Source organism: Cebus imitator, unplaced genomic scaffold, assembly GCF_001604975.1.
Source record: "Cebus imitator isolate Cc_AM_T3 unplaced genomic scaffold, Cebus_imitator-1.0 Scaffold619, whole genome shotgun sequence".
In the NCBI taxonomy this organism is placed as follows: Eukaryota; Metazoa; Chordata; class Mammalia; order Primates; family Cebidae; genus Cebus; species Cebus imitator.
In genome coordinates this window covers 604367-631335 of record NW_016107934.1, presented here as the reverse complement: position 1 = coordinate 631335, position 26969 = coordinate 604367, and the positions used below count along the sequence as shown (strand labels likewise).

Below are 26969 nucleotides of genomic sequence, written 5' to 3'. Positions count from 1 at the left end.
TGGGAGTGCAGGTATCTATTCAGTATATTGATTTGCTTTCTTTTAGATAGTATATATCTAGCTGTGGGATTGCTAGATCTTGTGATAGCTCTATTTTTAGTTTTCTGAGGAACCTCCAAACTGTTCTTCATAGTAGTTGTACTAATTTACATTCCCACCTGCAGTGTACGAAGATTTCCTTTATTCCATATCCTTGTCAGCATTTGCTGTTGCCTGTCTTTTGGATAAAAGCCTTTTTAACTGGGGTGAGATGATGCCTCATTGTAGTTTTGATTTCCATTTCTCTGATGATGAGTGATGTTGTGTACCTTTATATATACCCGTTGTTATTTCCATGTTTTCTTTTGAGAGATGTCTAGTCAGATCTTTTGGCCATTTTAAGCTCAGATTATTTGATTTTTTTTCTTTAGAGTTGTTTGAGCTTTCTATATATTATGGTTATAAATCCCTTGTCAGATGGATAGTTTGCAAACATTTTCTCTCATTCTGTGAGTTGTTGCTTCACTTTGTTGACTGTTTCCTTTGTTGTGCAAGAAACTTTTTGACTTGATGTGATCCCATCTGTCCGTTTTCACTTTGGTTGCCTGTTGTTGTGGGGTATTACTCAAGAAATCTTTGCCCATTCCAATATCCTGGCAAGTTTCTCCAATTTTTTTCCTTTTAGTAGTTTCATAGTTTGAGGTCTTAGATTTAACTTTTTAATCCATTTATCTATTTTGATTTTATTTTTGTATATGATGAGATATATGAGTCTAGTTTCATTCTCCTGTGGAATTAACCCTTTTATCATTATATAGTGATCTTTATCTCTTCTTCTAGTTTTGGTCTTAAAAACTATTTTGTCTGATATAGGTATAGCTAATCCTGCTCCATTTCTTTGGTTTCTACTTGCATGGATTATCTTTTTCCCCTCCCTTTATTTTCAGTCTTTATGTGTCCTTATATGTGAAGTGTATTCCTTGTAGGGAACAGATCATTGGGTGTTTTGTTTTGTTTTTGTTTTAATGCATTTAGTCACTATGTCTTTTGATGGGAGAGTTTAGTTCATTTATATCTTATGTTATTATTGATAAGTTAGGACTTAACACCTGCCAGTTGTTATTTGTTTTCTGGTTTTGTAGTCTTCTTTTCATTTTTTCCTTCCTTTTTGCCTTCCTTTTAGTGAAGGTGATTTTCACTGCTAGTATCTTTTTTAGATTTGAGGTTACCATGAGACTTGCAAATAATATCTTAGATCCTATTCTTTTAAACTGATAACAACTTAACACTGCTTGCCTAAACAAACAAGCAAAAAACGGGAACTATTAAAAACTGTAAACTTTATCTCCCCACTTTTTAACATTTTATTATTTGTATTTATATCTTATTGTACAGTGTGTCTTGAAAAGTTGTTGTATTTTTCATCACTTCATCTTTTCATCTTTCTACTTAAGATTGGTGTCTTTACGTACCACAATTACAGTGTTATAATATTCTGTGTTTTTCCGTGTACTTACTATCAACCATGAGTTTTGTCCCTTCAAATGATTTCTTCTTGCTCATAAATAATGTCTTTTTCTTTCAGACTGAGGAACTTCCTTTAGCATTTCTTGTAGGACAGATTTGGTGTTGAAATTCCAGCTTTTGTTTGTCTGGGAAAGTCTTTATTTCTCCTTTATGCCTGAAGGATTATTTTTACCAGATATACTGTTCTAGGGTAAATATTTTTTATCTTCAGCACTTTAATACGTCATGCCACTCTCTCCTGGCCTGTAACGTTTCCACTGAAAAGTCTGCTGCCAGACATATTGGAGCTCCATTGTATGTTCTGTTCTCTTGCTGTTTTTAGGATCTTTTCTTTACCCTTTACCTTTTAGAGTTTGATTATTAAATGCCTTGAGGTAGTCTTCTTTGGGTTAAATCTGCTTGGTGTTATGTAACCTTCTTGTACTTGGATTTTGATGCCTTTCTCTAGGATAGGAAGTTCTCTGTTATAAACCCATGGAATAAACTTTCTATCCCTATCTCTCTTTTTACCTCCTCTTTAAGTGCAGTAACTCTTAGATTTTTCCCCTTTGAGGCTTTCCATATCTTGTCGGCATGCTTTATTCTTTTTTATTCTTTTTTTCTTTTTGTCTTCTCTGTTCATGTGTTTTCTGAGGGCTTGTCTTCATTCTCGCTAATTATTCTGCTTGATCAATTCTACTATTTTGAGACTCATGCATTCTTTAGTTAGTGAGTTGCATTTTTCAATTTTGGATTTCTGCTTGGTTCTTTTTAATCATTTTAACCTCTTTATTAAATTTATCTGATAGGATTCTGAATTTCTTCGAGTTTCCTTAAAACACATATTTTGAATTCTCTGTCTGAAAGATCACATAGCTCTGTCTCTCTGTGGTTGGCCCCTTGTGCCTATTTAGTTTGTTTGGTGATGTCATGTTTTCCTGGATGGTCTTGAAGTTTGTGGATGTTCACTGGTGTTTGGGCATTGAAAATTTGGATATTTATTGTAGTCTTTGCAGTCCGGGTTTCTTTGTACCTGTCCTTATTGGGAAGGCTTTCCAGGTATTAGAATGTGAAGGGATGTGGATGTTGTAATCTGTTTTTTGTCAGCGTAGTCCTGTCTGTGTTAGGGGGCACCTCAAGCTCAGCAGTGCTGTGGTTCTTGCAGATTCGTTGAGGTACTACCTTGGTAGTCTTGGATAAGATTCGAAAGAATTATCTGGGTTAGCAGGCAGAGACTCTTATTCTCTTTCCTTACCTTTCCTCATACAAATGGAATCTCTTTGTCTATGTTGAGCTGCCTACAGCTGGGGGATGGGTGACACAAGCACCCCTGTGGCCAACACCACTGGAACTGTTCTACGTCAGTTCTGAAGTCAGCACAGCACGGGGTCTTGCCGAGGCCTGCTGTAACCACTACTTGTCTACAGCCTATGTTCACTCAAGGTCCTAGGGCTCCACAGTCAGCAGATGGTCAAGGCAGGCAGTCTTGTATCCTTCTGTTCAGGGTGGCAAATTCCCCCAGTCCTTGGGTAGGTCCCGAGATTCTCTGGGAATCAGAGCCTGGAGTCAGAAACCTGAGAAGTATACCTGATGCTCTATTCTACTGCAGCTAAGCTGGCACTGAAACCACAAAACAAAGTCCTTCTCACACTTTCTCCCTTTTCCCCAGGCAGAGGAGTCTCTCTGTGTCCACAGCCACCACCATAGGCCTACAGGGAGTATGGCTACAGTACCGTTGAGGTTCACTTAAGACCCAAGTGCTCTTTCGTCAGCTTGTGATGAATGCTGCCAAGCTTGGGTCTTACCCTTTGGGGCACTGGGATCCCCTCTGGCCCCGAGTAGGTTCAGAAATTGTTGGCTGTTTCTTGTATCTCATATCCTAAAATCCATTTCTGTTATCCTTTCGTTATTTTCATGTTTCAAAATGATGCTTTTAATCAGATGTTTTTAACAAAAAATAAAACTTGAATATATACACAATCATGATGAACCATATATGTATGTGTGAACTATGCAGAATTGTACAGTTGAAAACTGTAACATGTGACAAATAAAGTATAATTACTAGTAGAATTAGTTAATTCTTGAGTGGTACTTTTGAAGTATTCATGTTAATTTGGAAACAGAGCTAAGATATCAGGGGAAGAAAACCCATCACATTGAGATATAGAGATCCAGTACACATTCTTTTTGTTGTAGAATTTTAAAATGTAAAGATATAAAACAGTAACATCTCAAAATTGTTATTCAGAGATTGCTTATAGACATATCTTCTAAAGCTTCCAACGAATTATTTTGTACATGGCGTATTGCAACAGTTGTTTTCCTATGTTTTTTTCCTTTGTTATTGTTTTTATTATTACTGTTAAGAGACTAGGTGGAACTCAATAAAATTTAGAAAGAATGCTGTATAGCTGAAATTCAGGGTCAACAAACCATGTGCAATTTTCTTTTTTTTTTTAGGTGGAGTCTCGCTCTGTTGCCAGGTTGGAGCGCAGTGGCACGATCTCAGCTCACTGCAGCCTCCGCCTCCCAGGTTCAAGTGGTTCTCCTGCCTCAGCCTCCTGAGTAGCTGGGACTACAGGCATGTGCTATCACGCACAGCTAATTTTTGTATTTTTAGCAGAATTGGGGTTTCACCATGTTAGCCAGGATGGTCTCAATCTCTTGACCTCGTGACCTGCCCGCCTTGGCCTCCCAAAGTGCTGGGATTATAAGTGTGAACCACCACCAGTGGCCCATGTGTTATTTTTTAAACAGTAGGCTTAAAAACCTCTACAAATTTTGTATATATATGAATACTTTAGCAACCAGTATTCATGAGAAATAAGTTATGGTTTGACTGTGAATGACAAAGGGTATTACTAGAATTGTTAATATTATACTTCATATTTAGAAAGCTCCCTTCCAAAAAGTGGTTGTCAAGTGACTATCCAGTTAAACCCAAGTTAACCCAAAGAAAGCACCAAGCCACATATATGTATGACTTATATATAAAAATAGAATATGGCTCTTCCTTCCTTTCTGTGGAGGATTGGTTCTAGGACCCTTGTGGATAGCAAAATCTAAAGCTGCTAAAGCCCCTTATATTAAATGGTGTAGTATTTTCATAGAACTAACTCATATCTTGCCGTATTCTTAAAGTCATTCTAGATTACTTATAATACTTCATACATGTAAATGCCATGTAAATAATTGTTATACTGAATTTTTTGTTTTTGTTTTTTTTCATTGTTACCATTGTTATTTTTTTTTAATATTTTCACTCTACGATTGCTTAAATCCGTGGATGTGAAACCCCCAGATCTGGCAGGCTGACTGTATATTAGGTAGATTGGTCTGGGAGTGGTAGGAGGAAAGTGCAAAGGCCCTTCAGGAAGAATACCAGAATACCTTGGAGAAACTAGAAAAATCTTATTGTGGCTGGAGTTTAGAAATGAGCATGAAGAGTGGCATGATGTGGGTGGAAACCGGACTGTGTGGGATTCTGTGTGCTTTGATGAGGGTTACGCTAAGCACAGTGGTAGCAATGAAAAGTTTTAAGCTAAGGAATGAGTTGTTTGGATTTGCATTTTGTAAAGATCAGTCTGTTTGCTACAGGAGAAATGCTTTCAAGGAGGGGACAAGTAGAGCTGCAGAAATCAGCGAGGAGACTGGGACATTGCTGCTTCAATGAGCTGGCTGTGTTGAGGGTGGGAAGAAGTGGACTCCTTGCTCATGTATTTAAGAACTTGAGTTAATGGTGTTTTATGATTGACTAGTATATATGAGAATAAGAAAGACTAAACCACACACTAGCTTGAGCATCTGGGTGCACTGGATAGTATACTGATGTCTTAAGCACATTCAGGCTATTAGAACAAAATACCGTATACTGGGTAGCTTATAAACAACAGAAATTTATTTCTCATACTTCTATAGGCTCAGAAGTCCAGGATCCAGGCAGGTCAGGTGTCTGATGAGGGCTCATTTCCTGGTTCATAGATGGGACCTTTTTGATGATCCCTTACGTTGTAGAAAGAGCAAGGCCCTTCTCTGAGCCTCTTATATAAGGTCGCTAATCCCATTCATGAGTACTCTACCATCGTTTATCTAATCAATACCTCAAGAGTTCAACTACAAAAACCATAACCTTGGGGGCTGAGTTTTCAACCTGCCAATTTTGAGGGAACACAAACATTCTGACCATAGCAAGTGACAACTACTCAAACGGGGAAGACCCAAGAGAAGCAAATTTGGGGGCTGTAGGGGAAAATATTATGTTTCAGTGGTTGAGCTTGAAATGCCTGCGCGATACCTAGATTGAGATATTCATTTAAAAGTATAATATGTCTGAACTTCAGAAGAGTAGTATGGACTTAAAATACAAATTTGGCAATCATTGGCATATATTAATTGAAGCCTTCAGAATGAATAAGACCGGATTAGGAGGAATGTAGAGCTAGTAAAAGCTCTACTTGGGGCCGGGCTCATGCCTGTAGTCCCAGCACTTTGGGAGTCTGAGGCAGGTGGTTCAGGATGTCAGGAGCTGGAGACCAGCCTGACCAACACGTTGAAACCCCGTCTTTACTAAAAATACAAAAATTACCTGGGCATGGTGGCGCACACCTGTAATCCCAGCTACTAAGGAGACTGAGGCAGTAGAATCTCTTGAACCCAGGAGGCAGAGGTTGCAGTGAGCTGAGATCATACCAGTACACTCCAGCCTGGGCGACAGAGAAAGACTCTGCCTCAAAAAAAAAAAAAAAAAAAGCCTACTTGGTAAACTTGGCCTGAGGCCCTTCAAAGAAGACATCCCACACCCGTGGAAAATGAGAACACTAGGAGAAGCACAGATGCTACTTACCTGCTTTTGTTATTCTGTTGTTATTTAAAAAATATATTTTTTTTACTAAACTTTTTGAGATAATTTTGGATTCACATGCAGTTATCAGAAATACAGGTTGAGCATCCCAGATCTGAAAATTTGAAGTATAGAATGCTCTGAGATCCAAAAATTTTTTAGTGCCAACATGATTCCTAAAGGAAGTACTCACTGGATCATTCAGATTCCGGATTTTTGAATTCATTATGCTCAAGTGGTGTAATGTAAATATTCCAAAATGAAAAAATTCAAAATCTGAAACACTTCTGATCTAAAGCATTGGAAAAGGGTTACTCAGCCTGTAATACAGAGAGATCCCATGTACCCTTTACCTAGGTTCTTATGATAGATGCATATTCAGTTTTTGTTTTTGCTTTTTTAAAGAAACTTCCAAATGGTTTTCCAAAATGGCTGTATTTTCATTCCCACCAGCAATGTATGAATGATCCAGTTTCTCTGTATCCTCAACAGCATTTGGTACTATCATTTTCTTTTTTAAACAGTTTAAGCTGTTTAAGTAGGTGTATGGAGATCTCCTTGGGGTTTGAATTTGCATTTTTGTGATGGCTGATAATATTCAACATTTTTCCATGTGTTTATTTGCTATCTGTATATCTTTTGGTAAATTGTTCATGTGTTTTCACCATTTTCTAACTGGAGTTTTTCTTACTGTTGAATTGTGAGTGTTCTTTAGATATTATCAATACTGGGACCTTGTTATATATGTGGTTTGCATGCATTTTCATCATCTTCATAGGACATTTGGAAAAGCAAATGTTTTAAATTTTGAAGTCCAAATTACTAGTTTTACATTTTATGGATTATGATTCTGGTGTCAAGTCCAGTAGCTCAAATTTAGCTCTAGATTCTAAAGTTTTCTAGTATTTATTTTTCTTAAAATTTTATAGTTTTGCATTTTACATTTGAGTCCATGACCCATTTCAAGTTAATTTTTTTATGAGTTGGTCTCAGGGCAAACTTCCTTGTTTTGCCTGTGTAAGCCAACTTGCTGTATCACAATTTGTGTGAAAAGGCTATCCTTCCTCCACTGAATTGCTTTTGCACCTGGGTTAAAAATAAGACAGGCATATTTGTGTGGGTTTCTTTCTGGGTTCTCTATGCTGTTCCATTAGTCTATGCATCTCATCGTCCATTGATACTACATCCTTGATTACCATAGCTGTGTAAGTATTGAAATCAGGTAGACTGACTCCTCACACTTTATTCATTTTTTTTTCAAATTGTTTTAGCTATTCTAGTTCCTTTGCCTTTCCACGTAGAATTTAGAATCTTATTATGTCTGCTGTGTCTACAAGATTATAGCATGTGTCAAATCTGTCTATCAGTTTGAGGAGAATTGACATCTTTACTATGTTTAGTCTTATAATTCATGAACATGGTATGTCTGTTCAGTTATTTAGATCTTCCTTGACTTTTTTTCCATCAGCATTTTATAGTTTTCAGCATATATATATCCTGGACATGTTTTCTTGGATTCACATTTTACAATTTTTTATTTTAGCTATTGTAATCTTCATTTTACTGTCTGTGTTAAAATATTTTAATTTTGATGTCCACATGTTCGTTACTCAGTATTAAAGTACAATTGATTAAAGTACAATATTTAACTGGTATCTTTTGACTTTGCTAAATTCGTTCATTTTAGAAGATGTTTTTATAGATTCCTTCGGATTGTCTATATAGATAATTATGCATCTGTAAATAGGGATACTTTTATTTCTTCTTTCAGATCTGTATGCCTTTTTTTTCCTTGACTTATTGCTCTGACTTGCACTTTCAGCACTATGTGAATAAGAGTAATGAGAATGGCCCTTCTTGCCTTGTTCCTGATTTTAAGAAAAATATATTCAGTATTTTTCTCTTATAATATTAGTTGTGGAGCATTTTTGGATACTCTTCTCCGAAGTTAAGGTTTCCTTTGATTCCTAACTTGATGGAAGTTTTCTTTTTATCATGAATGGGTGTTGAATTATATCTAATATTTCTGCAAATCAATATGATTATATGATTTTTCTTCTTTATCCTGTTAATATGGTGGAGTACATTCCTTGATTTTTGAATATGGACTCATCTTTGCATCCCTGAAATAAAATTCTGTTTATGTTGTATAATTTCTTTTAGATATTTCATAATTTTTTTTTTGCTTACGTTTTGTTAGAGATTTTTGTATCTGTATGCATGAGGAATATTAGTGTGTGTGGGTTTTTTTTGGCACCATCTTTGTCTGGTTTTGGTTTGAAAGTAGTATCAAAATTGTTTTTCTGTTTTCAATTTTGCTGATTTCTGCTCTTCATTCTTCTCTTAATTTCTGTTTATGTCAGGTTTATTTTGACTTTTCTTCAGGTACTTGAGGTGCGAATTTAAATTATTGATATGCATGAAGTCCTGTTTAAGAAAAAAAGTATTTAGTGCTACAGGTTCCCCTTTGAGCATTGCTTTACCTGTCCTACTAATGTTGATATGCTATATTTTCATGTTCATTTATTTCATTATTTCTCTCCCCTTGAAACTTTTGATCCATGGATTATCTATAAGTATGTTGTTTAGTTTCCTCATGTTGGGGTATTTTCCTGTTTCCTTTCTGTTAATATTAACAATTTCTAATGTTATGCCCTTGTGACCAGAGGAGCCACTCTATATGGCTTCAGTTCTTTTTTTTTTTTTTTTTTTTTTTTTTTTTTTTTTTTTTTTTTTTTTTTTTTTTTCTTTTTTTTTTTTTTTTTGAGACGGAGTCTCACTCTGTCGCCAGGCTGGAGTGTAGTTCCGCAATCTTGGCTCACTGCAACCTCTGTCTCCTAGGTTCAAGCAACTCTCCTGACTCAGCCTCCCGAGTATCTGGGACTACAGGCGCACGCCACCACGCCCAGCTAATTTTTGTATTTTTAGTAGAGACAGGGTTTCACCATGTTGGCCAGGATGGTCTCGATCTCTTGACCTCATGATCAGCCCGCCTCGGCCTCCCAAAGTGCTGGAATTACAGGCGTTGAGCCACCGTGCCCGGCCCAGTTCTTTTTAAATTTGTTGAATAATTTGTTTTATAGCATAGCATATAGTCTGTCTTGGTTTGTGTTCCTTGGGCACCTGAAAAAGAATGTATATTCTGCTGTTGGGTCAGATGTTGTGTAACTGTTAATTAGACCCTGTAGGTTGATGATGTTGAGTTCTTAAATATCCTTTCTGATCTGCTAATTGTTCTATCAATTGCTGAGAGAAAGGTATCGGTGTTTCTTATTATAATTGTGAATTTGTGTGTTTCTCCTTTCAGCTCTGTAAGTTTTTACTTTATATATTGTGTAGCTCCATCCATGCATACACATTTAGGATTGGTATATTTTCTTGGTGATAATGGCACTTTTATCATGATGGTAGTGTTTCTTTCTGTCTGTGATCATTGTTTTTTGCTCTGAAGTCTACTTTTTCAGATTAATATAGCACTCCTACTTTTTGATTAATGTTTGCTTGTTATACATTTTCTTCTTTTACTGTCAACCTACCTATGTCATTATATTTGAAGTGAGTTTCTTGTGGCTAGCATATAGGTAGATCATGTTTTTTAACCACTGCTAATCTAACTTAATTAATGCATAACTTCTTGATGTCTCTTTACTTCCTCCATTTGTAATATAATTGCTTAAATGCTTTCTTTAATACATTTAGATCCACAACAGACAGTGTTCTAATATGTTTCAGTCATCAAACATAACTTGTAAAATTCAAGAGAAGGAAAACCTGTCGTATTTACCCATATTTTTGTTTACCGTGTTTGTTTGTTTGTTTGTCCTTTCTGATGAATATCAGAAGAAAGGTTCTTCCTTTCATTTTTTCTTTTTGTTTATTGAATGTTTTTAGCCGCTCTTTTAGGGTGGTCTGTTGGTGAAAATTCTCCACTTTTTTCTTCATTGGAGAGTGTCTTTATTTCCTTTTTGTTGCTAAAAGATATTTTCACTGGGTATAGGATTCTAGATTGACAGTCCTTTTCTTTTAGCACTGCAGAATGTGTTATTCCTTCTGACCTCCGTGGTTTCTAATGAGGAATCTGTCATTTGAATTGTTGTTTCCATATAAGTAAGGTGTCTTTCTTCTCTTATTGTTTTCCTGATTTGAGAGGGAGGGGAGATGATTAATTTTCAGAAGTTTGACTATGTTGTGTCTTGGTATATATGTTTCCATGCCACAATTGAGAAGTTTTCAGCCATTATTTGAGTAGTTTTTCAGCTCTGCTCTCTTTCTTCTCTCCTTTCTGGATTACAGTGACATGGATTTTAGTTCTTTTTTTACTGTTCCATAGGTCCCTTAGCTCTGTTTAGTTTTTTCAATATAATTTCTTTCTTAGCTTCAGATTGGGTAATTTCTTTTGTTTTATTTTCTCTTTTGCTGATCTTTTTCTCTTTGTCCCTCTATTCTGCTGTTGAGCCCATTCATTAAATTTTGTATTTTGGTTATTGAGGCTTTTAGTTACGAAATTTCCATTTGGTTCTACTAATATATCTTCCCTTTCTTTGCTGAGACATTTTATGTTTTCATTTGTTTCAGGCACAGTTGCTTATTAAAGCATTTTTATGATGGCTGCTGTAAAATCTTTGTCAGATAATCTAACAACACTTTCATCTTTGTTTTGCTGTCTGTTGATTGTATTTCTTCACTCAAATTGAGATGTTCTTGGCTTTGTTATGAGAAGTGACTTTCCATTGAAACCTGGATATTTTAGATATTATGTTGTGAGACTGTGGATTTTACTTGAACCTCTTGTTTTAGTGGTGCCCTCTGACACTGCTTTAGCAGCAAGAAGAGGATGGCACTGTCTTATTTTGCAAGATGAATAGTCTTGGTTCTCACCTATCCTCCATTGACGCATGAGAGGAAAAAGGTTTTTTTGTTCCGGCTGGGCAGGGTTGGGAGGTCCCAGTCACCCATAGGCTTCTGCTGATACCACCCTAAGTGGAAGGGATAGGAATGACTCATTATTGTCTTATACACAGCCTTTACTGATACTATGGATCTAGAGGTGGGTAAGGGGGAGGTGGCCTCATTTCTACTGGGCAGTGGTCAAAATCTGGCTACTTCACTAGGCTGCTTCCAATGCCACCCAAACAGGGAGAGGAGAGAGACATTATTGCTGCATAGGGGGTTGGAAATTCTGTGTCCCCACGTGATTGATTTCTGTGGAGTGTGTGTATGTGTGTGTGCACGCCCTGGTGTGTATGTAAGAAAGTTGCAGGTCACTACTTTTGCTTCTCTACTACCCCTTAGGTATTGGAGTTGTGGCTCATCTTTATAACTTGGCCAGGGTAGAAGTCTAGGTTTAGTCCTCAACCATAGCTGGCATTCACAGTTTTTTTTTTTTTTTTTTTTTTTTTTTTTTTTTTTATTGCATTTTATTTTTTTGGGTACATGTGAAGAACATGCAAAATTGTTTTTTTTTTTTTTTTTTTTCTTTCTGTGATGATTGCCTTGTGTAGAACAGTTACTGTCTAAAAGTTTTCTGTCTTGCTATGCTGCTCATTTCCATGCTCCTTTGGTTAGAGAGAGCGGGCTTTGGGGGGAGCTGGTTTTTTTGTCTGTGCCCTTTTGGCATTTCTGGATTGCCAGCTTCAATTCTAGGTTGCAAATATATGAAGTGAAAGGAAAACCCAGGAAACTTAACCACTGTGTTGTTTCTTGGGTCCCCAAAGTCCCTAGCTGCTCTGCCCTTTTTCTACCTTTTACAGTCTTATGTTTGTTTTATACATAATGTCCAGCATTTAACATTCTCCTGTAGGGATATACGCACCTTTTTCATTTTCCTGGAAGTGGAATTTCTTTAGTGTAGCAGAGAAAATAAAAATGCTGCATAGATTACATTATAAAGAACACAGCTTAGAACTCAAGGTAGAATTATTAACATTGGAATGGGTCTTTCAAAGACAGATTCTCATCTCAGGTAATTTAGATATCCTTCAGCTTGAAGACCTGAGTTGCTGCCTGGTGACAGGCAGTGACACTGTGTTCTTTGATTTTCTTTCCATGTGCTATTTTGGTCTTGGTTTTGTATATATGGTTAAAGCAGGAAGCATATTGGGTAGGATTATACCTTTGTAAGTCATTTTCAGTGCTGATGCAGTTCAGTTGATCCTAGTGGCCTTCAGTGCAATGGGCCAAATTGATTTCAATCAACCAACTAATACAACCCATCCCCTTTAAAAACTCTTATTCATAGCTACACCGGTAATTTGTTTTTCTAGGTTTGCTTTTTAAAACTTGGGGCCTGGCTGGGCACGATGGCTCACACCTGTAATCCCAGCACTTTGGGAGGCCGAGGTGGGTGGATCACGAGGTCAAGAGATCGAGACCATCCTGGTCAACATGGTGAAACCCCGTCTCTACAAAAAAATACAAAAAATTAGCTGGGCATGGTGGCTTGTGCCTGTAATCCCAGCTACTTGGGAGGCTGAGGCAGGGAATTGCTTGAACCCAGGAGGTGGAGGTTGCAGTGAGCCGAGATCGCGCCATTGCACTCCAGCCTGGGTAACAAGAGCAAAACTCCGTCTGAAAAAAAAAACAAAAAACTTGAGGCTTTAGAAAACTTTAATTTTTGAATTGCCAGCAGTAATATTGGCTTTTTGTATGTATCATTCTATGAAGTATAAAACACGTATAGATTTCGTGTACAGTTAGTTTTTTGTTAAAATTTAGAAAAGTTTCGTCAGCTGAAAAAATTCTCTCATGTTATTCATACGTAGCTGTACTTTCCTCCCACCCCTAACCCCTGGCAACCCCTGTTCTCTTCTTCATTACTATAGTTTTATCTTTTGGGGGCATGCAATATAAATAGGGTAATGTGGTATATAACCTTTTGAGATTGTCTTCTTTCACTTAACATAATATTTGAGATTCATCCACATTGTTGCTTTATATTGACAGTCCATTTCTTTTTTGTGCTTATCAGTAGTTCATTATATGTGTGTATATGAAGTTGTTTCTACTTTATAATAATTGTGAATAAAGACAGTATAAACATGTACAAATTTTTATGTGAGCATAAGTTTTTATTCCTGCAGGGTTAATACCTGGGAGTGGGATTGCATAGTTACACTCTACATGCATATTTATATAAGAAATATCCAGATTTTTTCAGAGCATCTGTGCCATTTGTACCCCACCTGTAAGCCCTTTGCCTTTCTATCCTTTTCAAGAGCATTTACCTTTACTTGTTAGAGAATTTTTATAAAGCTTTTTTAATATCTTTATCAGGTAATTTCAACATCTGTGTCATTTTATAGTTGATATCTGTTGCTTGGTTGTCTTTCTGTGCAAATTGAGATTTTTTTTATTCGTGTGTTTTTGAATTTTATTCTGGACATTTTGATTGTTAGGAAACTCTGGGTCTTTTTTATACATCCTGTGGAAAATGTTGACATTTTCATTTTAGTACGGACTCAGTTAACTAATTTCAGGATTCAAGTTTGATCCAACCCTCTGTGACTTGTGATTCCTGTCAGTTCAGTTTTCAAAGTCTTTTCAGTGTTATTTGAATTTGTCCCACTTCTTTGCCACCCAGTGGCCAGTTGGGGAATTTGGCAGTGCTCTGTTCAATAGTTTAGTACTCAGTGTCTGCCTGTGCCGTTTAGGATCAGATCCATGCTTGTGTAGCTTGAGATGAGATAAAGGCTCATAAATGACTTGAAGGAGTCACTTCCCTGGAGTCCTTCCTCTCTGCCGTGGACCCAGTGCTTTGTTTTTGGTTCTGTGGTTAGGAAGCTGGGGTCTTTAATTACTGTGATCTGCTGTACAGTTTCCATGATTGTGCCCCTACCTGGGGACAGGGAGTGGGATGATAAAGAGGATAGAAGCAACAGGGATTGCATTTTACTTACTATTTAGTTAGGGGTGGCTTTTTCACTTACTATTTAGAAGGAGTTACGATAGTGAAGGGCCCTGAAACTAAAGTTTCATTGGTTTTTATATAAACCTGCCTTTGGGAAAAAGTTAAAACATAAAGCAATACTGATTATGGGTTGAGCACTGTACAGGGTGATTTTAAATTCATGCTTTCACTTAGTATTCATAAATATAAAAATGTGACCTATTTTGCCCCCTATTTTACAGATGAGAAAAGCAGATGTAGAGTAGTATTACTGTATAGATAGAAGTGTTAGAATTGGCTTTTAAAACTCAAATGTACCAAAATTCCAAAGCACCTTATCTTTTGACTATGGATTGTACTTTATGAAAGAGATTACAGATTGTAGCATCAGTCTAGGCTCATGGTTGAGTCTGCTCAGAAGCCAGGCTGCCAGGGTTCAATCGTGCCTCTGCTATCAGTGTAACTTCAAGACAGCTTCTCAACCCTTCCTTACCTCTGTACATCTGTAAAACTGGGATAATAGAGCCTACGTGAGGGGTTGTTAGGAGGATTAAGTGGTCAGTGTAAAGCATTTAGAATACCTCTGGCATATAGTGAGTGCTTTTTATCTACCACATAAAACAAGGCCTTTAGATAAATTATGTCACACTTTCTTTGTTGTGCTCATTAGCCTTGTTTTTATTTTGTACTTAAAAATGTTTATTTTTTTGTTTTGGAATCCCTTTTGCTTTGGATCTTACAGGCCAATAAACATCATTTACAAGCTTAAAAGCAAAAAATATATAGTGTATTAAAAGTTATTTAAAATGCAGCACAGCATAATAATAATATTAGAACAATTTTTATCACTAAAAATGTATACCGTATTAATATAATTATCATGCAATACAGGACTAATTTATTTTAGTTAAAAGTAGTTGACCAGGCATGGTGGCTCATGCCTGTAATCCCAGCACTTTGGGAGGCCAAGGTGGGTGGATCATCTGTGGTCAGGAGTTCAAGACCTGCCTGGCCAACATGATGAAAACCCGTCTCTACAAAAATACAAAAATTAGCTGTGCTTGATGGCAGGTGCCTGTAATCCCAGCTACTTGGGTGGTGGAGACACAAGAATTGCTTGAACCTGGGAGGCGGAGGTGGAGGCGGAAGAATTGCTTGAACCCGGGAGGTGAGGTTGCAGTCAGCTGAGATTGTGCCATTGCACTTCAACCTGGGCGACAGAGTGAGACTCCGTATCAAAAAAAAAAGTAGTTACTTAGGAAAATAACTTTCATAGTTTGCTCCTGAACTTAGACAAATGGCAATTAGGCTGGTTATAAAATTATTGGGCCGTGACTGAGAATTCTATTTTATTTTCTTCTAGCATTGATTATTGGAGGAGGTACTGTGAAAGCTAGCTGATGTTAAATAATTTCAAAGAGACTTGCTAGACAGCTTTGGAATTTCTTCTTTCTGCCTCATTTGCTTTTTTTTTTTTCTCTTTCTGGGACTTCAGAATTAGACCTCACTGTATCTCCTTACCGCTTACCCTCTATTCTGTAATTTCTATACTTTTATATCTACATGATTCATTTTGATTGTTTTATTCCATTTTTGCTTCCAGTTCACTAATTTTCTTCTCAGCTGTGTATAATGTAATAGTATTATTATCTTTTGAGACAGAGTCTTGCTCTGTCTCCCAGCCTGGAGTGCAGTAGCACGACCTCGGCTCACTGTAACATCCACCACACACACAGGTTCAAGTGATCCTTGTGCCTCAGCCAACTGAGTAGCTGATATTACAGGCATAGGCCGCCACACCCAGCTAATTTTTGTATTTTCATTAGTAGTAGAGATGGAGTTTCACCATGATGGCCAAGCTAGTCTGGAACTCCCGGCCTCTAGTGATCCATCTGCCTTAGCCTCCCAAAGTGCTGTGATTGCAGATGGGAGCCACCATGGCTGGCCTGTATAATCTAATTTTAGATTCACCCACTGAGTTTTGAATATCAGTTATTATTTTTTACATGTCCAGAAACTGTGGTTTTGTTTTACAGTTTCTTTGTTAAAATTTGTTTTGGCCTTTTTGTGGACATAAATGCTTAACATCTGTGTGTAAACACTTCATCATGTAGGTGCCTTCATCTAGGTGCCATGTAGCTCTAGAACTGTTTGTCTTTTATTTCTCTTTGTTTTTATTTAATTTAATTTATAATTTCAACTTTTAGATTCAGGGGTACGTGTACAGGTTTGTTACATGTAAAAATTTTTAAATTAACAAATAATCATATCTATTCATGGGGTACATAGTGATGTTTTCATACGTGTAATATATATACCTTACTTCTTGAGTTACAGAGACAGGTTATGAGAAAAGGGGATTTTCACTTATTTACAAATAAGTTCTGGACATATTCCATACTTGATGCACAAGCTGAGATGTGATTATCGGTAAAATAGGCTCCAAATTATTCAATCAATAATATATTTTCTGTCAACAATTTTAAAGTTTTTTAAAAAGTTTGGGAACATGAATCTATTTAACAAGCAAAGTTAGAAGAAACATATTCTATATGGTTAATTGGAAAATCTGGGATATTGTAGGTTAAATGTTTTGGTGAAATAACAAAAAGAGAAAGAATTGTTCAACAAAAAGGTATTCGTCTTCTTAGCGTATCTGAAACCTTCCTAGGCTTTTCTGTAAAATGGAATCCGTTGTAATATTAATCTGTGTTATCTATTGAAGTGTAAGAAATTATGTGAAACTTAATGAACAATCATTATCTCACAGTTTCTGTGGGTCAGGAATTTAGGAGTGGCTTAGCCATGTGATTCTGGCTCAGGGTATCTCATGAAGGTACAGTCAAGATGGTGGCTTAGGCCTTATTCATGGGACGCCTTGACTAGGACTGCAAGGATCACTTTAAGGTGTTCACTCACATGCCTGGGTTGCAGGAGGGCTTATAACGTTCCTCACCATGTGAACCTTTCCATAGGACTTTTTTTTTTTTTGAGACAGAGTTTCACTCATGTTACCCAGGCTGGAGTGCAATGGCGCGATCTCGGCTCACCGCAACCTCCGCCTCCTGGGTTCAGGCAATTCTCCTGCCTCAGCCTCCTGAGTAGCTGGGATTACAGGCACGCGCCACCATGCCCAGCTAATTTTTTGTATTTTTAGTAGAGACGGGGTTTCACCATGTAGACCAGGATGGTCTCGATCTCTTGACCTCGTGATCCACCCGCCTTGGCCTCCCAAAGTGCTGGGATTACAGGCTTGAGCCACCGCGCCCGGCCAGGACTTTTTTTTTTTTTTTTTTTGAGACCTGGTCTCACCCTGTCGCTCAGGCTGTAGTGCGGTAGCATCTTCTCAGCTCACTGCAACCTCTGCCTCCTGGGTTCAAGTGTCTCAGCCTCCTGAGTAGCTGGGATTACTGGCATCTGCTACCACGGCTGGCTAAGTTTTGCATTTTTCGTAGAGATGGGGTTTCATCGTGTTGGCCAGGCTGGTCTCAAAGTTCTGACCTCAAGTGGTATGCCCATCTTGGCCTCTCAGTGCTGGGATTACAGATGTGAGCCAGGCACCTGGCCTTCCATAGAACTTCTAAATGTTCTCATGACATTGCAGCTGGCATTTCCCAGAACAATTAGTCCAAGAGACACTGAAGTGGAAGCCAAAATGTCTTTAATGACCTAGCCTCAATATCCTTTCTTTGGTATTTTACCGATTACATGGGTCAGCCCTATTCATTGTGGAAGGAGATACTACCAGGAAGTGGAAATAATTGGGCTGTCTTACTGGCTACCACCTTATCTTACCGGATTACTGTAACGATTAAATGAGATTAATCCAGTGAAGGCTTCTGGAACCTAGTAAGTACACATTGCAATAGCTGTTTGATTAGTGTATTTCCTGTTGATGGTACTGGGCAGAAGAAATACTGTTTCCCAAATGCAGACGCTTATGTGTCTCTATGAAGAAGAGATGAATACTGATCTCTGGCCTAAGAGATTAAATCTTGAGATCGTTATTCTAATTGTTAGTTTGTTTAGAAGCTTGATTGGTTGCTATTTAGATATCAAGTCGTAATAGCAATTACTTTTGAGGCAAGAATATTGATAAATGCTGAAAGCCATGATTTTGACCCACAGCTAACTCTTTAATTTGATTACCACCTAGCACATCATCATTGAAGAAGAATAATATATTTCAAGTGTTATACATGCATTTTTTATGATTGAATATCATTTAAACTTTTACTTTCAACATGGTTAAGTAGGTTCAAATTTTTTTTTCTTCATATCTGAAAAAGTTGCTTCCTTTTTTCTTAGCATGCCTATTTTGATACTATGTTTTCAATCAGTTTTTTTCTCACTACAGCAATGAATAGTAAGGAAACTATAACACTGGAAAATGTCCATCATTTTATAAAATCTAGAGTCTGATTACATCTGGTTATTTATGAATGAAATTAACTGAAACAATTATCTTCTTTAAATATAGGATTAAAGCAAATTCATAAGGAGGTGGTACCCACGGCAATCAGTAGAATATCTTGATTTATAATGGTATGTATAAATATTTGGCCACTGGAGGGCTCCATATTTCAAAAATTACACCAAAGATATAAATGCTTACTGTAACAATTTTAAAGATAGAAATTGTATACAATTTTAAAGTATAGAAAGATATAAAGGATTCCACATTTGGAGTAAAATTGCTAATAAGATACTGAATTAAAAAGCAGCTAATTATAAATTCTATGCATGTGCAAATAAAGTATATTTAAAAGGAGTTTGCTTTTTTCTTTTATTGAAATAAAAAAGTTTTGCTAAATTTTTAAAATATCTGTCAACTCAGATGTTGAAATACAGAACTAATCATTTGAAGCCTCTCAGTAAAGAAGTCGAAATAGATTAAATAATTTTTTTCTCATATCTTTTTTATATGTATCATTTTTATATGAGGACAACTTTTTTTAAGGATTCATTGAGATTATTATTTTCATTTAATTTAATAGACTCTCCAGCTATTTCAGTGGCATAATATTAAAATCCACAGAACATGAAGACACATTGTGAAATTGAACCAAAAATAAAATAGATGTGTCATCAAATAGTTGGTAATCACTGATTTTTAGGGGTTTTTAATACTTAAAATTAGTATTTCTTTGGTAAAGATGTGCAGTTATACACTGTCTTGCTCTGAAAATTGGCCTTGTTTTTCTTTATTAAAATAAAGAAAAATAGCTTGTTTTTCTTTATTAAAATAAAATGGGAACTTACAGGGGTAAGAGATTAGAAACTCCATGTGTTAGTACCCGAGAGAAGCATCTTTTTGTCTAGAAAAATTCTAGGTTGTAAACTATATCGTGTTTATCACAAACAGCATTTTTTATTTCCTTGATCTTTTTCCACTTGAAAGAAGTGTTTTGATTTCTTTGTAATTGTGAAGTGTTTACTTTTTAAATGTTTGAACTGAGCTCTGGGAAGCCTGCAATTTCTAAGGTAGTTAAGCTTTTCTCCCTGCCGCCCCCCGCCCCCTACCCTGTTAAGATTTGGGTCTCTTTGTACTCAGCCTGCAGAGCTGAGGATGTGTGTTCTGGGTGATTTGAGTAGCTAAGTTCTCAGGTTGTTCAGTAGCTTTGTCCCTTAGAACCTCCTCTTCACAGAAGGAAAGTGAGATGCAAATTAATTGGTAATGAGGAGGAAACAAAACAAAGTAAAAAAACAAACAACTTCCTTATGATTTCACTTGAAATCTCTCCAGGATCTATCAATGTATAAATGCCCACTTATTTCTACATATAAGGCCCAACTATTAATATAGGGACAAAGATACCAATGAATTATGAGAGAAAGCTCTCCCTAAATGAGTATCCATTATGCACATGATGTTGAGCTCCATTGTGGAATGATGTTTGAAGCTACTGTGAAATAACTGAGCAGCCTCACAGAGGATATATTCCCCCTCATCTCCCCTGCTCATTAGTGTGTTAAAGTTGATAATCAATGTCATTAACTTTTGGGCATGGGACATGTTATTTTTTTTCTTTTCTCTCTACAAGCATATCACTTAGTGCTGAACGTCATGGCATACTTCTGGTTGGAGCTTACTGGTCACACAAAGAAATTTTGCCCTTCTCTTGTAGCCACAGAATGCATTCTTAATATTAGTCAGCTGAGTTGCAAAACATGTTTATAGCTATAAAATTGGGGAGGACATAGCAAAGGGCATGATAAGCCACATCTCTTACTGCTTTGTGAATGTAAGGAGTTTCACATTGCGTATATTAAGACTTTCCTGCAACACCTTTTTTTTCTTTTTTTTTTTTTTTTTTGAGACTGCGTTTCACTCTTGTTGCCCAGGCTGGAGTGTGCAGTGGCATGAACTCAGCTCACTGCAACCTCTGTCTCCCGGGTTCAAGCGATTCTCCTGCCTCAGCCTGCCAAGTAGCTGGGATTACAAGCATGCACCATCACACCTGGCTAATTTTGTATTTTTAGTAGAGACAGGGCTTCTCCATGTTGGTCAGGCTGGTATTGAACTGCGGACCTCAGGTCACCCACCCATCTCGGCCTCCCAAAGTGCTGGGATTACAGGTGTGAGCCAGTGCTCTCAGCCTACCTTTTTGTTTTTTTTTTTTAATACATAGCTCCATTCAAATGTGAGGCATAAACTGATAAGATGCCTGTCTCTAGAGGTACAGTCTTGCCATAAAAGAATAAGCCTAACTGATCTGATTCAGTATTACCTGTGACCATTTTAAACTCTCCACATTAGTCCTCTGAGCTCATCAGCCACAAATACTATCAATTTTTAACTTGTATATCCATAGTAGTTTCAAGCCTGACTGCACCTTAGAAATACCTGAGGAGCTTTTAGGGCTCTGGATCCCTGAGACCAATGTTCAGGATTATTCTGATTTAATTGGTTTAGGGTAGGGAGTATATGGGTGTCTGCATATGTTAAAGTGTCTCCTGTTATTGTGTTTTGTAGTCCAGGTTGAACATGATTGATTAAAAAGTAAGAGGCACTGTGGAACCTTTCTGAGGTTCCTACAAGTTCTGATTAGTTAAATGTCTCAGAGTAAATACAAAGACTCTTTACATTTGAACATGTTCTCCCTCTTCCTCCCCACTCCTTTGCACGATGCAGGTGGGGAACTCTGGTATTACTTTGGTTGTTATCACTGCTTAAACTATTTTGGACTGAACTACTTACATTTCTGGGGTGGAACTGGGGAAAGTGACATTCAATTTGCCCCAACCCAGTGAGCTTGCCGTTTCTGTGGCCTGGCAAAGCAAATGAGCTTATCTTTCATCTTTAAATCAATTCTAACAGAAAATAGGATGTGATCTAGCCAAGGGAACATAATTCAGTGAGTAAGGCATGTTTAGAGTATACAGATCTTTTGAAATGTGTGGGACTGTAAAGTAAGGAAAGCTGTGGAAGAACAATGTATGCAGTAGGCAGGCATGTGCTGTCGGGAAGAGGGTACTGGAGGATTAGGTTGCCCAGAGAACAGGTTTAGACCAACTCCCAGAAATACTTAACCCTGTCAGTTGTGGGCAAGGGTGATGATCTGTTTATATTTCTTTCCTAACTCTTCTCACAGTGAAAAAGGAACTGTCGAAAGCCAGGCTGTGAAGGTTCCCTGAGATTTCAGCCCATGCGCTCCTGCTTTCCCTCTTCTCCTTTGGGGAGGACCCTGGGTGACGTCTCTTCACCATACGTTTAATGGTGTATGTTTAGATGACTCACAAATCTTGCTGTCTGCTCAAACTTTTTCTGGTTCATTCGTTATAACACCCCATGTCAAAGAGATCCCAGACGGGATCTCTGCTCAGACTAGAATGAACTGTTCAGCTTGTTACTCACCCTAATCACCTGGACACTCATCTTTTCCATTACAATAGGGAAATATCACCTTGTCACTCTGCCCAGCCCTCTAAGCCTTTGGGCCCATATTTCGGCTCGTCCTTGGCACATCTGACTGTAGCCTGGTCAAACACACCTCATAAGTGCCTAGGCAGACACTTGGATAAAACATAGTGAAGATGTTTAGGTTAAAACAACGAAGAAGAAAATCACCATAGAAGATATGTGTGGTGGGAGAAAGTGAAGTGTTAGGAAAAAATTGAAAGTGTCAAGTAGGTCTCCCAGTGAAGGTCATCTGGAAGACTTTAACCAAACATATAGTATAAGTTTTGTTTGGGCATGTTGGGGTTAAAAACCATTCTCCTTGCTTAGAATTAGCCATTAAAAAAAAAAACCAAAAAACAAAAAAACCTAAAAATAAAAATCTAACTTTAGACGGGGTTTGGAGTTCTATTTTGTTTTTAAAGTCATTGTCATTTTTATGGGAGTCTCTTATCTAGAAATATATTACCAGTGCATGCATTCTTTTTGCTATTTGTGGATTATCCATGGCAACCTGATGACATTTCAATCCCAGGTCAATTTTCCTTAGCTACCAAGGACTCTTTAACTACTCTGCAGTTAATACTTTTCTGTCTTGTGTCTACGAAATATAAAATAGGTTTTACTTTTAATCATAAGAAGCATAAGTAGCAGTTACTTTAAATTTGTTATATTTAAAAGCTTATTTTTGCATATATTTGTATCATTGTAAGAAAATTTATTTATGCGAGAAGAAGATATTTCAAGGTGATTTGAAAATGATTTTCAGGATTCTTAATTTGGTTGCCTTTCCTTAGCACTGGCAATCAAGGGCTAGCTCACAGGTTTCAGTTTCAGATCCTAGTGGGAACCTCTGGTGGAATCTTAGAAATGCTTTTTTATGTTTATTTGTGCCTTTCAGTTTTTGAAAGTGTCTAGATATGTCTACTTATAATCTATTTGAAGTTAATTTTTATAGAAGAAATACGATTTTCAAATTTAGGATTGTGGGAGTTTTATTGCTTTTATGTAAGATGTTTGGAATAACCTTCAGAGAAGGGTTCATACAATGAAAATATGTGGTTACAGGCTGAGCGCGGTGGATCTTGCCTGTAATCCCAGCATTTCGGGAGGCTGAGGCAGGCGGATACCTGAGGTCAGGAGTTTGAGACCAGCCTGGCTAACATGGTGAAACCCCGTCTCTACTAAAAATAAAAAAATTAGTTGGGTGTGGTGGCACAAGCCTGTAGTCTCAGCTACTCGGAAAGCTAGGCAGGAGTATCGCTTTAACCTGGGAGGTGGAGGTTGCAGTTAGCTGAGATTGTGCCACTGCACTCCAGCCTGGACGACAGAGTGAAACTCTGTCTCAAAAAAAAAAAAAATGTGGATACAAAAAGAACTCACCTGGTTTCACAGTAGTAATCTGTACAGTGGAATTTTAACTGAAAGGGAATGTCCCCTGGCAGGGAAAAAATGGTAAAATCCCTTAGGAAGTCAATTTAAGGTGTGTTAATTCTACAAAGATATTAACCTCATGATCTTCAATTCCGGGGTGCATTCTCTACCCTGCAAGTTCAGCTAAAAATATGCTGAAAAGCAAATTTTATAAGATAGTGAAATAAAAATGTGAACCTAAGCCTATAAGATACAAATTAGAAGATAAAATCCCTTGTTAAATGTATCTGATAAATCCTTTTGCTCTTTTACAATTAGTAGCCTGTTCTTTTGGGATGTTCATAAAATACTGATTAAAAAACAACAACAACCAAAAAGTAAACCCAAACTGATGTACATAGAGAAGCCTTGTAGTTGAATGATTTACCCATCTGATAATTTGTACTGTGGAGATTTTTTTTCTTATTTGTACAGTTGATGAGTATAACTGTAGCTATTGGTAGCTGTGTTTTCTTAATATATAACATAGGGAAAAAACTTTTATTATATAAATTACTATAATAATTTTTAATAGATTTGAATGTAAGTGCTTTGAATTTCAAATAACAGTTCTATGAAAATAGATAATAATGCTATTTATTTTGAATTTCTTACGTTAACAGTTTCAATTTAGTGCAATAAAATGAGCATAAGCTAAATATAAATAATTGAATTACATTATTATTAAATCTTTTGATTTTATGAAAAGTTCTGTACTGTCTTTAAATTAGGAATTGGCATATGATCAATTCTCAGTTTCTTAAACAGGGGTTTGATATTAATGCTGATATTAATCATGATTTAAAATTCATATAACCTGAACTTTTAAAAATATGTTACTACACTAGCATATTTGGTGCAGATCAAGGGGATAGAGCTGTCATCTCTGGGCATCGTGACTGTGGACATGAATGATTCTAGGCATCACGGTTTCCAGCTCTCATTTGTTTTGTTTTTTGAAAGCTAGAGAATCTTGAAATGAGAATCTTAGGCTCTAAGGCCTCAGTGGCCTGCACAAATATCCAAGAGGAGCTAACTTCGTTTTTAGTCAGATATGATGGTTAGAAAGAATCTCCTCATACGGAAACCCCAAAACTGCCCGCTAGAAACATCTGCTATTAGATTCTAGTTTTAAACTCTGACACCACCATACAAAATTATGTCTGATATCTCTTCCTTAAGACCCTAAAAGGATGTGAAAAGAGCACTTCTTCTTTTCCAGAGTTGCATTTTCATTTCCTTCAACCATTTTGCCCCCAACAGGGTTTCTTAGCCCCTCTCCATACTCTCAGTGGGCTTTATGTTCTTAGCAGGTGTAGACAGCACCAAATAGAGTGGGCTTTTTCATGTCTTCCTGCTTGCCAGCTACTTCACAGTGCTTACTCATATTGCAGCATGTCACTTTACATGCTTTTCAGTTAAGGTAGGCATCCCCTCTCTGTTCTGTATTTTTGGACTTCTGTTCATTCCACTTGATGCTAGTAAGTTTAAGACTATAGGTGATACCTTTCAGTAATATAAACAGATAAAGATGACAATGCTTACTTATGTCTGTGGGTATTCTTACATGCTACCTAGTTTTGTTACCCCACGGGATTTTTAACTTAGACAGACGCCTGTTAGTATACATTAGTTGAGTTCTCATGCTAGAGCTTTAGAAGAGAAAACTAGAGTTTCCCTCTTAACAGCATTTGTCCTGTCCTGTACCTCTGTTATCTGAGATACCACTCTCAGCTCTAGGTATAATTAGTACCAGACAGAATACTCAGCAAGCATGTGAAAATAGCTTTGGAAAAAGGACTGGAATATGGAGACAAAGCGGGACCTAATTCATTAATTAGAATTAAGTTATTTTCTTAGCAACAGTGTTGAACTGTGTTGTAGATTTTACTATAAGCAAATAACCTTAAATTTCAAGCCTACTCAAGTGTATATCATAGACAATATCTTGAAGATTCCCCAAAATTTATTATATGAAACTTGATGCTGCTGACATTCATTGAAGGCTATAAACCATGTCCGAATTGTTATTATTCTTGTTACTGTTCACCCTGAAAGTGGAATAAGTGAAGTTCACTTATACCTTTGTTATCAAAGCAGGCTCTGGCATTTCCAGAACCCTAAGCCTTGTTGATAGCTAATGTTTGGAAATAAATCTTAGGTCTGAATTTACATTTAATGATTCCATTCTTTCTATCCACCTTACCTAAAGAGAATAAACAAATACTTTTGTTGTTGCTTTTAAGTTATAGCAAGTATTTTCTTTGTCTGGAATCTGAGTAATGGTAGAGCTCAGTAGTTTGAAGTTTGTTTTTGGTTATGTGATGTTCTTATGTGACCACATCACATATATTAAGTTCAACTTTTATGAAAGAGACCTGGGTCAAGTAAGTTGATATGAGGGATCTAGTGAAGAAAATAATTATTATATGTATTATACGATGCCTAACTCTGGGTTCCTTATGACTATTACATCTATAAAAGTAACTCAAACACCACATCTGTTCAAGCTATGAAGATTTTATTTGAAAATTATATTCATAGTAGTTTTGGTATTGATATGTTTTACTTTATTTAACTCTTCAAAAATTGGGTATGTTTTTCCAGAGGCATGTATGATAACTCTCACTGAAGCAAAACACCATATTCCAAGTGATTCCATGTTTTCGTTTTGTTTTATTTTTTCTTCTAAATCTAAGAAAAAAGTGTCAGGCCATAACATTGCATGGAAAATGGGCTATGTGTCACTGCTACCATACATAAGCAAATTTCAAGATATTGGAAATACCATAGAATTAGTTTTAGATGTCAAATTAACATTTGCCAGTTTTTAGTATTTGTGTTGAAACCTGAAACTTATCTTTATAGGAAATACAATTGGAGGAGAAACTGGTAGGTATCATCACGTGCCAAAAATTTTGAATAAAGTCGTTGAAATTAGGATTTGAAATAGAGTGAAATGAATCAATATTCTCTTTCCTTTCTTTTTAGGAAGTATATATGTAGTTCAATATTTTCACCTTCCTTTTATTTCAACAAAACTGTAAAGTGTTCTATGCTCTTTCTCCTCCCCCTTTGGGTACTGGTAATAATATAGCATAAACTTTGTATTATTTGTTTTGCATGCTTTGCCATGATTCGGGTTTCATATGTATTCATCACTCAGCTGCAGTGTTCACAGGGATGGAATAAGCTGAGTGGCCAAGCCTGGGTGGTATTTCTATACCAGAAACTCGGGTAGAATTAGGTCAGTCCCACTCAAGGAGCCGTGCGTGGACTCTTTTCCCAAAATATATGTACATTCAAGGCACATGGAGTATTTTTTTTAATCTAAGTGCTTTTACCAAGGAATGGGGGACTGTATGATGAGCAGGCAAAAACATACATGTCTATAATTTGCTGCTTAAGAAAAGCCAATATGGAAAATACACTTTTGTAGCTGA

At 36.8% G+C, this 26969-nt stretch overlaps 1 protein-coding gene across 11 annotated transcripts in view; it reads left to right on the top strand.

Annotated features, from left to right (window-relative positions):
• Nucleotides 1-26969, top strand: part of BBX (BBX high mobility group box domain containing) — a 278550-nt gene that overhangs the window by 84516 nt on the left and 167065 nt on the right. For 3 of the 11 annotated variants that reach the window (XM_017517136.2, XM_037734453.1, XM_037734454.1), the window contains exon 3: nucleotides 18694-18758. The exons of the other annotated variants lie outside the window; for them this stretch is intronic. The gene's annotated coding sequence lies outside the window, so the exon portion shown is untranslated. The remainder of the gene's footprint in view (nucleotides 1-18693; nucleotides 18759-26969) is intronic. 11 annotated transcript variants of the gene reach the window in all.